A 12701-nucleotide genomic window follows, 5' to 3' on the forward strand; every position below is an offset into this window, starting at 1 on the left:
CTCACTAGAAATAATGGGGAAAAAGTGAAAGTGAAACACCTCTTGTATAGGCAGCATGTCGCTCTTGAACATGATACTCACATGTTTCTTGTATCGGGTTTGGGGTATCCTCACTTAGTCACTTGTCCTTCTGGGTTTGGTTAATCCATTTTGCCTCTCATTTTACTATTCCACTTTGTCATCATGACCCTTGGTCCTATGTTGATTCAAATACTGCCACACTCTGAAGTCGTGTCGTCCATATGTTCATGAGAAGTCCTATTTGCAGTTTACTACCTATACTTTGTCTAACTTTTTGCCACAGTCCTAGATCATACTTATTTATTCCACTTTATTCCTTGTTTTACGTCAATGATGAGGGAATCATTATGGCCCTCCTTCGACAGGGCACTTCATGTCGACTTCATCTCATTATCCAGAAAGATGATCTAGAAACTCCTTTCCAATACCTTAAAGCTTGCTTGCCTTAATGGCAAGTTCTTCCCATTCGACGACAGGTTTTCATCATTGGCCCTCAATCAAATGATTCCACGAGTGTTCAAATTCATATTCATTTTCACATTCAGGGATTGTACCATCGTACCTTGAGAACCATTGTCATTATTGGTGGTTTCTCTTATGCTTGTTAATGGTTTACATCATTGGTCGGTAATCAGGTGGTTTTCTAGCATGTTCGACTATGACACATTCATTTCTCATGTTAGAATTCTTACTTTAATCGGGTTGGGATGGAGCGCAAGACCCTAAGTTTTGTCTGATATAACTTAGGTTTCCTGTTTCCCCTATACGGCTGGTTGTGACCATACCGTTGGACCTTATATCTATGATGATGATGATGATCCTTCTATATTCGAATGACTACATCCATACTGTGGATCTTAAATTTTCAAACAATCCTTTTCATTCGGATGGTTGCGACCTTACCATGGATCTTTTCACATGGTCCTTTCTATCTGGATGGTTGCATCCATACCGTGGATTCATGTTTTGATATATATGATAGAGGTATCATATATGTATATGTATATGTGTCCTTGATTTGTAGGTCTCTTGATGGTGTTTGTTTTAGTCCTTGCACTAGCTCGTAAAGCATCTCAGCGATCACTCCTTGTTCTACCTTCATGCTTTAGGGGGCATCTGTTACACAATATTTTATCACACCTCTTGCACTTCCCTATGTCATACCCCGGAGTGCCAAAACATTGACAACTATGCAGTGTACCCATCTTGATATGCAAACCAAATCCTCCCTAAATAACTATTGAAACGTTGCCTTGAGCCTTTCCTGAGAAAGAAAAACTCAAAACCCTAATTTTTGGGTCAGCGCAACCATGGCACTGTCCTCTCGTGCTAATGGCAGGTTGCATCATAGGAGCCTCGCACTGCCAACGCAGTTTTTTCTTGAATACTCATGTTGAACCCTTTAAGGCAAGTTTTCCCAAACTGGAAGAGAAGCTTCGTGATCTAGAGGCTTCTAGAACGGTGAGTTGGATGTTTTTCGTTATGGATGTGGTTGAATTCTCTCGGTATTTCCCTTTGATCTTATCCCTATGAGCTTCCTCCTTGAGATGTGTACCTTCCTTTATCTTTGGTGAGATCCTAACTCTCTCTCCCTGCTTATAAATTCATCCCCCTCCATTCCAAAATGGTTGGTCTCTGATTATTTGCACCCTTGCACTGAGATGGTGCCTACATGTTATTCACCTTGGTTGGGAGAAGGAGTTCTTGGAGAGCTTGAGCTTGGACTTGGAAATTCACTCACGGAGGGATACTAATATCAAGACTTGTGTTGTATGCTTCCACTTTTATTTATTAATATATACAACTATTGGTTCACTTTCCATAAATGATTGTGTCAATGCTTCATTTATCTTAATGCTCATTGATCTGTTAAGCGAATTACATTTGATTATTCTTGTTGCACTTTTACGCTTTGTTGTGTTTTGGCCTCTTGTGCGGGTATTAAAACGTTGTGAGCAACAGGAACTGATCCTGAGAAGCAAGTGATCAAGATCTTCAACAAAGGAGCGCATTATAGCCTCAGAGTGAGGTAGGTCCCCTTCCTCTTCTCTTATTTCGATTGTAATCTAGAGAAGTGTCTTGTAGATTGTCTCATTTGTTGCTTGACCCACTCATTGGGCTAGAGGGATTGTCCTTGTCCGCAGAGAGGATTTACCTACACAATAAGAAGGTGGAGGTAAATTCTCATCTTCTGTTTTTCCCTTTATTTCTTCTTTCTCTATTACTTTTTATTCAAGCCAGGGTGCTTATCACTCTTAATTTTAGCAAGTATAAGGTAAATTGAAAGTACATATCAGTGTTGTAGCATAGAACTTTACATATTCCATATTTAAATTAATCTATTTTTGTTACATGTTGTGGCCTTCCATCATAGGGATTCAATTGATGCTTCTGCCATTTTCGAACCTAAAACTCTAATATAGATGTGGTGAACCAACTACCTATTCTAGACCTGGAGAACATATCGCAAAAAACTTGTGTTGTTCTGATTCTTGTGGAAATATTACCATTGTACAATGGGTTGTGGGATTTGACCTAGAGGATAGGTGGCAAAATACTTGCATTGTTTGTTGGGTTGGGCGGACCTACCTATGGTTTTGTGCATGGTTAAACACATGGTTTTGGACACGATGGTTTTCGGTCCATGGTATTGGATGCTTTGGCATGTATAAATATGTATTGTAACATTGAAAGGAACATCATGAAAAATCAAGCTGGTAGTCCCAGTTTTGGGATCCAGGGGAAAATCTCTGTCTATAGTGTTTTATGTGTTATGCTCTCACATTGTTTATTTTCTGTGTTTTAGAATTCGTAAGCAGGTAATTTTTGTATGGGGTTGAAACCTACATTTGGTATTGGATTTGTTTTGGCTTCAAGGGGATGTTGCTAAGGGGTTTTGCTCGGGCCTGTGGTAGACCCTGTTCAGTGGGAGATCTGCGGGATCGATTCTGGTGGTGAAGAAGATGGTGAGCAGTGGAAAGATAGAGATCGAGAAATTTAATGGTCAGAGTTTTGAGTTATGGAAACTCAATATGGAGGATTTGTTGGTGGATAAATATCAGTGGATCGCGGTAAATCCGGGTACTAAACCAACGAGAGTGTCCAATGATGAATGGAAGAAGTTGGATCGGAAGGAAAAGAGCACAATATGATTTTGTGTCTCAGATTCAGTATTGTTGAATGTATCAGGGGAAGCTAAGGCTAAGGTTTTATGGGACAAGTTAGGGACTTTGTGCTAATCTAAGTCTCTGGTGAATAAAATGCTCCTATAGAAAAAGCTGTATAACTTGAGGATGAAATATGGAGACTTGGTGACAGAGCATCTGAACACATTTAATACTGTGGTAAGTCAGTTATTATCTATTGATATTAAAATTTCAGATGAAGATAAGTGCATCAGTTTGTTGTGTTCTCTACCAGATTCATGGGATAGTCTGGTTATTGCAATAGGTAGCAATGCAACTGCCTTGCAGTTTGATGAAATAGTCTCATCCTTGTTGATGGAGGAGATGAGACGGAAAAATATGGAGATCCAGAATGGTGATGCCTTGTCTGTATGAGGACGGTCCCAGAACATAAACAAAAATAATTCATCGAGTGGGAGGTCTAAATCTCCAGGAAAACCTGTAAAGGTGGTTTGCTAGAAATGCAGAAACGAAGGGCACTACAAAAGGGACTGTAAATCTAAAGATTTTGATAAAGGAAAGATGATGCTCCTTCTGCAAAGGCGAAAACCACCTCAGATGAAAGTGGAGATGTGTACTTGGCTTCTTCAAGTACACATGTAGATCATGAGGCATGGTTGATTGACTCATGTGCATCCTTTCAATTCACTCCCCATAGAGAGTGGTTCTACGAGTATGAGAAATACAATGGTGGTGATGTCTTCTTAGGCAATGATAGGAAGGCTAGAATCGTTGGTCGCGAAAAATTAAAGTTGAAGTTGCAAGGTGGAAGGGTTAGAACACTTCCGGATGTTTTGCATATTCCTACATTGGCCAGAAATCTGATGCATTGGCAAGTTGGATGATGCATTGGCAAGTTAGATGATGCAGGTGTAAAATAGTGTTCGAGAAGGATATCTGCAAGATGGTTCAGGGAGCATTGGTATTGATGCAGGGAGTTCGGATTGGAACTCTGTACAAGCTGCAACGTAGCATTGTTGTTGATGGGTGCAACAGTTCTGTGGTTCCTGAAAGTGGAGCAGAAAATCTAGTGGTCTTTGGAGAGAATACCATGTTGTGGCATCAAAGGCTTGGAAATATTGGAGAGAAGGGCCTTCAAATACATTAGGGTAAAGGTATGGTAGAAGGTATGAGTAATAGCTCTCTGGATTTTGATTTCTATGAAAATTGTGTATATGGAAAGTAGAATCGGGTGAGTTTCCCCTCTGGTGGTAAGAGGGAGAAACAGATATTAGAGCTTGTGCAAAGTGATGTGTTTGGACCTGTGAAGGTTCCATCACTAGGTAAGTTTGTGTACTATGTATCATTCATAGATGACTTCTCAACGAATACATGGATATATTTCCTTAAGAAGAAATCTGAAGTCTTTGACAGGTTTAAAGAATTTAAGGCTCTGGTGGAAAACTAGACAGAGAAGAAAATAAAGGTGTTGAGGTCAGATAATGGTGGAGAGTTTTGCAGAAAGGAATTTGAAGAATTCTGTAAGAAGTGTGGTATAGCACGACAGAATACTACTCCATACACACCTGAGAAAAATGGAGTTGCAGAAAGAATGAACAAGACATTGATGGAAAGGGCAAGAAGTGTGCTCAGTGGTGTCGGGTTAGGATAGGAATTCTAGGCAAAGGCGGTGGAGACAACATGTTACATGTTCAACAGATCACCTTCATCAGCATTGCAGGATAAGACTTCATAAGAGTTATGGACTGGAAAGAAACCCTCTCTTTCACATCTAATGGTATTTAGATGTGATGCATATGTACATGTTCCAAAGGAGAAAAGAACCAAGTTGGGTAATAAATCTGAAAAGTGCATCTTTATTAGGTATAAGGATGGTTTAAGGGTTATAAACTTTGGAACCCAGTAACAAGGAAGGTTGTGTACAACCGAGATGTGGTGTTCAGAGAGGTGAAAAATGTTATTAAACATGAAGCCCCATCAAAAGAACCAAAGAAGATAGAGTTTGAGCTAAAGGAGGAAGAATCAGACTCTACAGCAGAAGAGGAATCAAAAGAAGAAGAGCCACAAACTTCGGTTGTGAGAAGATCAGTTCAAGAAAGAAGGCAACCAGAAAGGTATAGTCCATTTGCTTTCTGTTCAAATTTTTCTTTATCTATTACTGATGATGATCCTAGAACTGTGAAGGAAGCAATAGATTCAAAGGATGGAAAACTCTAGAAAGAGGCCATGGTTGATGAAATGAAATCTTTGCACAAAAATGAGGCTTGGGATCTAGTGGAGTTTCCGACTGGAAGGAAACCCATTGGCAACAAATGGGTGTTCAAGAAGAAAACAAATGCAAAAGGAAAGGTGGAGAAATACAAAGCTCGGTTGGTAGCAAAATGTTATTCTCAAGTGCTGGAAATTGATTTTGGTGATATTTTTTCTCCTGTTGCCAAGGTAGCTTCTATTAGATTACTTTTATTTGTTGTTGCTTTTTTTGATTTTGAGGTAGAAGAGATGGATGTGAAGACATCATTTCTTCACAAGGATCTGGAAGAGGAGATCTACATGAAGCAACCTAAAGGCTTTGCAGCAAAGGGTAAGAAAGAACTGGTATGCAAGTTGAAGAAGTCTCTGTATGGGTTAAAACAGTCACCAAGGATGTGGTGTCAGAAATTGGATACATTTATACGGGGACTTGGCTTCACTAGCAGCAAGGTAGATCACTGTGTGTATTTTAAATTAATTGGTGACCATGTTATTTATCTATTCTTGTATGTGGATGATATGTTGCTGGTTGGAAATGACAAAGAAATTATTTAGGATTTGAAGACCCAATTGTCCTCCAAATTCGACATGAAAGATCTTGGTACTGCAAACTATATTTTGGGCATGGAAATTAAAAGAGATTGGGAAAAGAGGAAGCTCTAGTTAAACCAGAGGAAGTATGTCGAGACAATACTGCAGAGGTTTAATATGCAGGATAGTAAACCGGTAAAGGTTCCTATTCCTGCAGGTGTAAAGTTATCTGTTGAACAGTGTCCCAAGACACAATAAGAGGAAGAGGATATGTCTAGTGTTCCATATGCAAGTGCAGTCGGTAGCTTGATGTATGCAATGGTTTGTACTAGACCAAACATTGCACATGCAATGGGAGTATTGAGCAGGTTTATGTCAAAACCAGGGAAGGAGCATTGGACAACAGTGAAGCGGGTTTTCAGGTATTTGCGTGGAACTAGTGATTATGGTTTGTGCTACCAAGGAAGACCAGAATTGGACAGAGTTTTGGATATCTGTGGCTTTGTTGATGCGGTCTGGGTTGGAGATCTGGATCAGAGAAGATCTACAAGTGGGTGTGTTTTTAACCTATTTGGAGGTGCAGTGAGTTGGATTAGTAAGAAACAATCTGTAGTGGCACTATCAACTACAGAGGCAGAATACATGGCAGCCACTCATGCAAGCAAGGAAGCAGTTTGGTTGCAAAGATTGTGTTCAAGAATGGGGTTAGTACAGGAAGCTATAAGGATAGACTGTGACAGCCAAAGTGCAATTTTCTTGGCAAAGAACCCTGCTTACCATTCAAAGACAAAGCACATTGATGTTCAGTATCACTTTGTGAGGGATATGATAGAAGACAAAAAGGTGTTGCGGTAAAGGTGGACACTTTGAAGAATACTGCAGATACATTGCCAAAATCTGTGAGCTTTGAGAAGTTCTCTTGGTGTAGAGAAACAATGGGCGTTGCGGGGCTAGATAAGTGACTAAGCTCTCCTGTGGCCCCCTATGGAAAGAAAACAACAAGTGGGAGAATGTTGGGTTGTGTTATATTCTTTCCACGACTAGCCCATGTAGTTAACCAGGGGGTTAGAGGGGGGGCGTAGCCCCCCCTTCATTGCACCGATTGCACAGCGGGGGGGTCATAAGGGGTTTGAGGGGGGCGGGTAGCCCCCCCTCTACAGGGTTTGGGGCAACGCCCGAAGGAAAAAAAAATTGGACCCTATATTAGGTTGGGAAAACCTACCTATGGTTTTTTGCATGGTTTATGCACATGGTTTTGGACGCGATGGTTTTTGGTCCATGGTATTGGATGCTTCAGCATGTATAAATATGTATTGTAACATTGAAAGGAACATAATGAAAAATCAAGTTGGTAGTCCCAATTTTGGGATCTAGGGAAAAATATCTGTGTATATGTGTTTTATGTGTTATGCTCTCACATTGTTTATTTTCTGTGTTTTAGAATTCGTATGCAGGTAATTTATGTACGGGGTTGAAACCTACATTGTTTTGATTTTTAGGAAATTTTATCACTGTACAAATGGTTGTGAATCATTTAGGATAGATGGAAAAAACTCGCATTTATTTGATTTTGAAGAAAAAGTTTCACTGTACAAATGGTCTCTAGATTTCAGAACATTTGCAAGGGTTTCGAGGCTTCTTGATTGGGAGAAACAAGATCTGACTTAGTTTGGGGGGCTTACGAGAGTCGCGAGATCCTGACATAACCATCAATGAAAGTTGAAGTGCCTCGACTCCCTGGCAGGTCCCTGAACTTTCTAGAATTGTAAAATCACATTTTGAATATTGTACCAAATTGTGCATGGTGTGAGGGTAGATGTGACTATCGGTTTCAATAATCCCACTGCTCACCAAATGGCATCTATCTTTGTCACTGGTTTGACCGGATTCTTCAACTTAAATAACTAGATTACTCAAGTTGAAAGGTTCTTCTGATAGCGAATTCAAAGATAAATGAATCGAGGAATTTTCATGAGCAAGCTGATTTGAAGAGTTGTCTTCATGCAATGATGAGGGATGAGAAGAGTACTCAATGATTTTCTTGTTTTCATTTGCATCATGGATAAACTCACCAACTTGTGTCAATTGAGAATTTAACTCATCGGATAATGGACTTGAAGAACGTGGAGTACCCCTATCGCAAGTAGATGTATTGCATATGGTAGAGTACAAGGGATAATGAGATGAAGAGGAAGTTTCATAAGCACATATTCTTTATCTGAATTGGATTCTGGATCCAAATTAGAATATTTGTGAGAGACCAAAATATCAGCTGATGTACTTGGGGATTCGTGATTTTATGCATTAATAAAATCAACATCATTGGAATGGTTGTTGTCTGAGGCTACAGATTGATTGAAATAATTGATTTCATTTAATTCACTACCGAGATTAGAATATTGAAAATAACCCAAGAATGGAAGCGCATAACCTTGACACAAAGGATCTTGACAAAAATAAGAAAGATTGAGAGCATCTTCACCTTCTTGCTCCTCTGCCTGTGTAAAGTCAGTGCCTTGTACCTTATCGTAATTTGAACAAGCAACGCAAAAAACAAAAGAGTGTGAAAGACTAACTAGTGGAGCAGATTGATCGGGAGGATCACTGCATAAAGATTTAAGGCCTGTATATGAGAGAGGATAACAAGAATTCAGACTAGAGTTATGAATAATGAGATCCTCTTGGGGAATGGAGGAGTTAGTCTTCACCATAGGCTTCATGAGCCATTATGGAATTTCCTCCATTGAATCTGAATCATAAATAGAAGAAGACTGAGACACGCACATCGGACTGGAAAAGGAGGAGGACAAGGCACAAAAAGGAGTAGTATATTCCTCCTCCAGAATCATAGGTTTCTCATGATTCATGGTTGGGGGAGTAGAAAAATCAAGGGGTTTAGGTTCACAGTGTAAAGAGATAAGAACCAAGTTATCAAACTCTTGTTTCAAGAAATCCTGATTCATTTCTTCTTTAGGAATTTCACAACAATGGTGAAGGAATCGATCAGAAAAATCCTCAACTGATTCATTAGGCTTCATTCTTAAGAGATTGATTCTTTTACAAACATCTCGATAATTAGCCATGTCAAAGGCTTGATGGAGCTCCTTGAGGAACTGATGAAGGGAATGGATGGAAGCAGGTGGTAGGGTATGGCACCATCGATTAACACGACCTTCAAGGGTGAGGAAAAAAACACACAAGAAAACTCGTCATCGTCGATTTTATAAAATTCACAAAATTTAAGAAAATCATAAATGTGCTCGGTTATGGGTGTTCCATCCTCACTGTCAAACTTTAACTAGGACAAGTGATCAATAGGCTCATCTGGGATTGAAATTTGATAAATGGAAAAATTGGAGAAACACCTTGGGAGTAAGATTTTTGTATAAGCCAATTTAGATAAGAGGTTAAAACCATATTCAACGGGCTCAGCTTGTCATCTGGCCCTCCTTCTAGCGCCAATGTTGACGGTACTGGAAATCCGTCAACTAAAGGGTTTCCTCGATGTGAAGTCCCAATTAGACCTCACATCATTTAGTTTAGGAGCTCCATTTAGAATATCATCCCGATTGCCACATATCTCAAAGATATGACTTGGCTGTAACTGTCAGCATGAGAGAGGGATGCAATGGTGTCTTCGAAAAGTGAGGAGGTGTGCCTAGTGAGTGTTCAGTATTAAATGTGTCAAGGTTCTTGATCTACTGCGAAGAGGGGAGAAAATTGAGCCTCTAAGTGAGAGGTAGTAGTACCACCCAAGAAGATACACACATGAACCAGAAGGATCTGTCTAATATCTACCAGAATAGTCCACAAAGGATGTGACGGTCATTAAAACCAACAAATGAAGAAAGATATATCTAATATCCTGCAGAATAGGCCACAAGGATGGGACAACAATAACATCCATTACTTACCATTTTTCTTTGGAATCAACACCAAATGAGAGACCCACTCAATGTTGGAGATAGGGTAAATGAATCCTACATCTAGCAGCTTTTGCAATTCTTCTTTGACTATATCTTTGAGAGCTGGATTCATCCTCCTTTGGGGTTGTCGGACTGGTTTGCAACCTTCTTTGATATAAATGTGGTGAGTACACACTGAGGGGTGCACTCCCTTCATTTATTTGTAACTCCAAGCAAAGGTATCCAGGTGTTCCTTTAGCATGTTGCACAACTTTTCTTCTTGGTGAACAAAAAGAGATGGGTTGATTTTCAAAGTTCTCTCAAGGCCGAATTCTATGGTTTTGACACAGATAGGGTTGGAATCGGCTAAGCATAGATCAATATGATGGTTGTTCTGGGTTTCCTTTACTACTTCTTCTAAGGACAATGTACTGGGAGTTGGACTTTGGAGTATGTGTTCAATCAAATCATCTTCATCCAGTTGTCACCCTCCCATGGTTGTTTCTAAGGTATAAAGTTGGGCAAAAATAAACTTCATCTTCTTCCTCCTCTTCCAGCCATAAAGGTAAGTCATGTTCTAGAAATGGCTGAGCAGGAGGATATAGGAATAATTGCTTGGACATATTCCCATTCTTGATAGTCATATTTCTAGCCCTGCAGCTAATGTAGGCATCGACAGTGGCTAGCCAGGGCCTCCCAAGGATGAGAGGGTAACCAGTAAGCTTGGTCTTAGGCTGGAGAACTAGGAAATCTGCAGGGTATTCCCAAGAGTCAATGGAGACCATCAAATCCTCCACAATCCCCTCGGGGGTCACTATGGAGAGATCTGCAAGTTGCAGGACTATTGTGGCCTTTTTCAATGAACCCTGGAGGTTGAGCTTAAGCATGGTGTCCTTGATCATCACATTAATGGTAGCCCCATGATCAATCAAAGTGTGTGGAACAATGGTGCCATTGGTGTGCACATATACTACAGGGCTTCTAGAGTCCAAATACTTTCGACAGATTATCTGCCCCAACATTAAGTCGAACAGCTGTCCAATGACATTAATGGTAGGGGTATCGCTTCTTCATCTCCCTGGATTCTTGAAGCACTTATCCTTGATCAACTTGTTGTAAATAGGCACATATTTTAACGTTTGGAGAAGTGGAATTTTGACACAGATTTTTCAATTCTCCCAGAAGTTCAGTCTCTTCTGGGGTAGGCTCGAGTGGTTGGGTTAATATCTCTGGAAAGAGTGGTGGATTTAATTTAGGCATGCTTTCCTCTCTTTCTTCCTTGACCTCCCTAAGTGGAGGTAGAGGTTGGTTGTCCGGGAGCACTCTCCCAAATCTCAGGTTGATTTCCTGAAGTTCCACAACATAAGCTGGATAGGATGTCTCTCCACTGTATACTGGTTGTGCCTGTCTGTTGTTCGGGTTTGGATTTGGTTAGGCAAGCATCTGGGGTTTTTTAGGTGGAGCAGAATGTAATATTTGTGGTTGAGCAAGTGGTGAAGGTAATAAAGATGGAACATTGTTGTTTGGGGGCCTCCACCCCTGGGGCGGTGCATTCCACTGAGGTTGTGGTGAAGCATATGGTTTAAATGAATGGCTGGTCAAATGCGAATGATACTGAGGTGCAAAGGACCAAGGAGGAGGTATAGACCAGGAAGGATGAGCAGGGGGTCCCCAAGAGGGAATGGATGTGGTCTGGTTGGGGTTGTAATATGCATGGGATGACCCTTGCATGCCCTGCTAGTATGGCCTAGGCCCATGGGGTCTCCTTTGGTTTATGTAGCAGAGATGTTCAGTTACCCCTTCAGCTCCTTGATATACAAATTTTAGTCCAGGTAGACAAAGGCACTTGTTTGTGGAGTGCTTTTCTTCACAGACTGAGCAAATTTCAATCAAATTCAATGGACATTCATTCCTAGGGTGCCTCCTAGTGCATCTAGGGCAGAAAATGGCTAAGGCTCTCTTTACTTCCTCCTATTTTCTCTTAATGTGCATAGTGTCCATCTATCGGGCGAGGGTTTGCAGCATCTCTCTCTTGAAATCCTCCAACATGTTTCCAATTTCACCCTTGATGGATGCATTGGAAGAGGATGGACTGACCATAGGTTGACTACCCCTACCCTTTTTCCTAGCTGCCCTAGAATGGTTTCTAAAGACAGTCTTGATATCCTCATAGGGTAACTAGTAGATGTCCCCTCCTGCTAACAAGTTTAGGGTATCCATAAGATCTTCCCTTACTCCTCTAAGCAGGACTAGCTTCAGTGACTCAGGGTCAAGTGTGCACCTGGCCCTTTTGTAGCTAAGATGGAATCTTTCTTCATAATCCTCTAGGGATTCATCATGCCCTAAGGTCATCCTAAAAATTTCCTCTTTAGTGTCTTTAGACCTACAGTAGTCTCGATACTTGTTTTTGAAGGCTTGCTGCATCTGAGCCCAAGTGGTGATGCTATCCCCAGGTAAACCCATGAACCAGCGCAAAGCTACATCCTTGAGAGTGGATGGGAATAGTTTCAACTTCTGCTCATCATTGGTGTAGTCATAGGTTTGGCATATGACAACAAATTCAAATAAGAAAGTGTCTGGATCTTCTGTGGTCAGGCCATGGAAATGAGGAAGGGCAGAGGGGCTTATATTCTTCATCTTAGTATCCCCATTAGTTTCCCTGATGGGGAAGGCACCCTCAACTCTTTCTCTATTTCCTTTGTCATTTCTATTTTCAGCCATTGGATCAGTAGGAATGGGTTCTTCTTCTTCTTCTTCCCCTGTAGGTTCTTCAAATATTTCAGGTTTCTCACCTAAGGGTTCCTCCAATTCACAGCCACCGAAGAAGAGGGAAGGTTGGCTATTTGAA

This window comes from Pinus tabuliformis, chromosome 6, assembly GCF_031772625.1.
Source record: "Pinus tabuliformis cultivar Carrire ecotype Pingquan chromosome 6, CPIR1, whole genome shotgun sequence".
Taxonomy (NCBI): Eukaryota; Viridiplantae; Streptophyta; class Pinopsida; order Pinales; family Pinaceae; genus Pinus; species Pinus tabuliformis.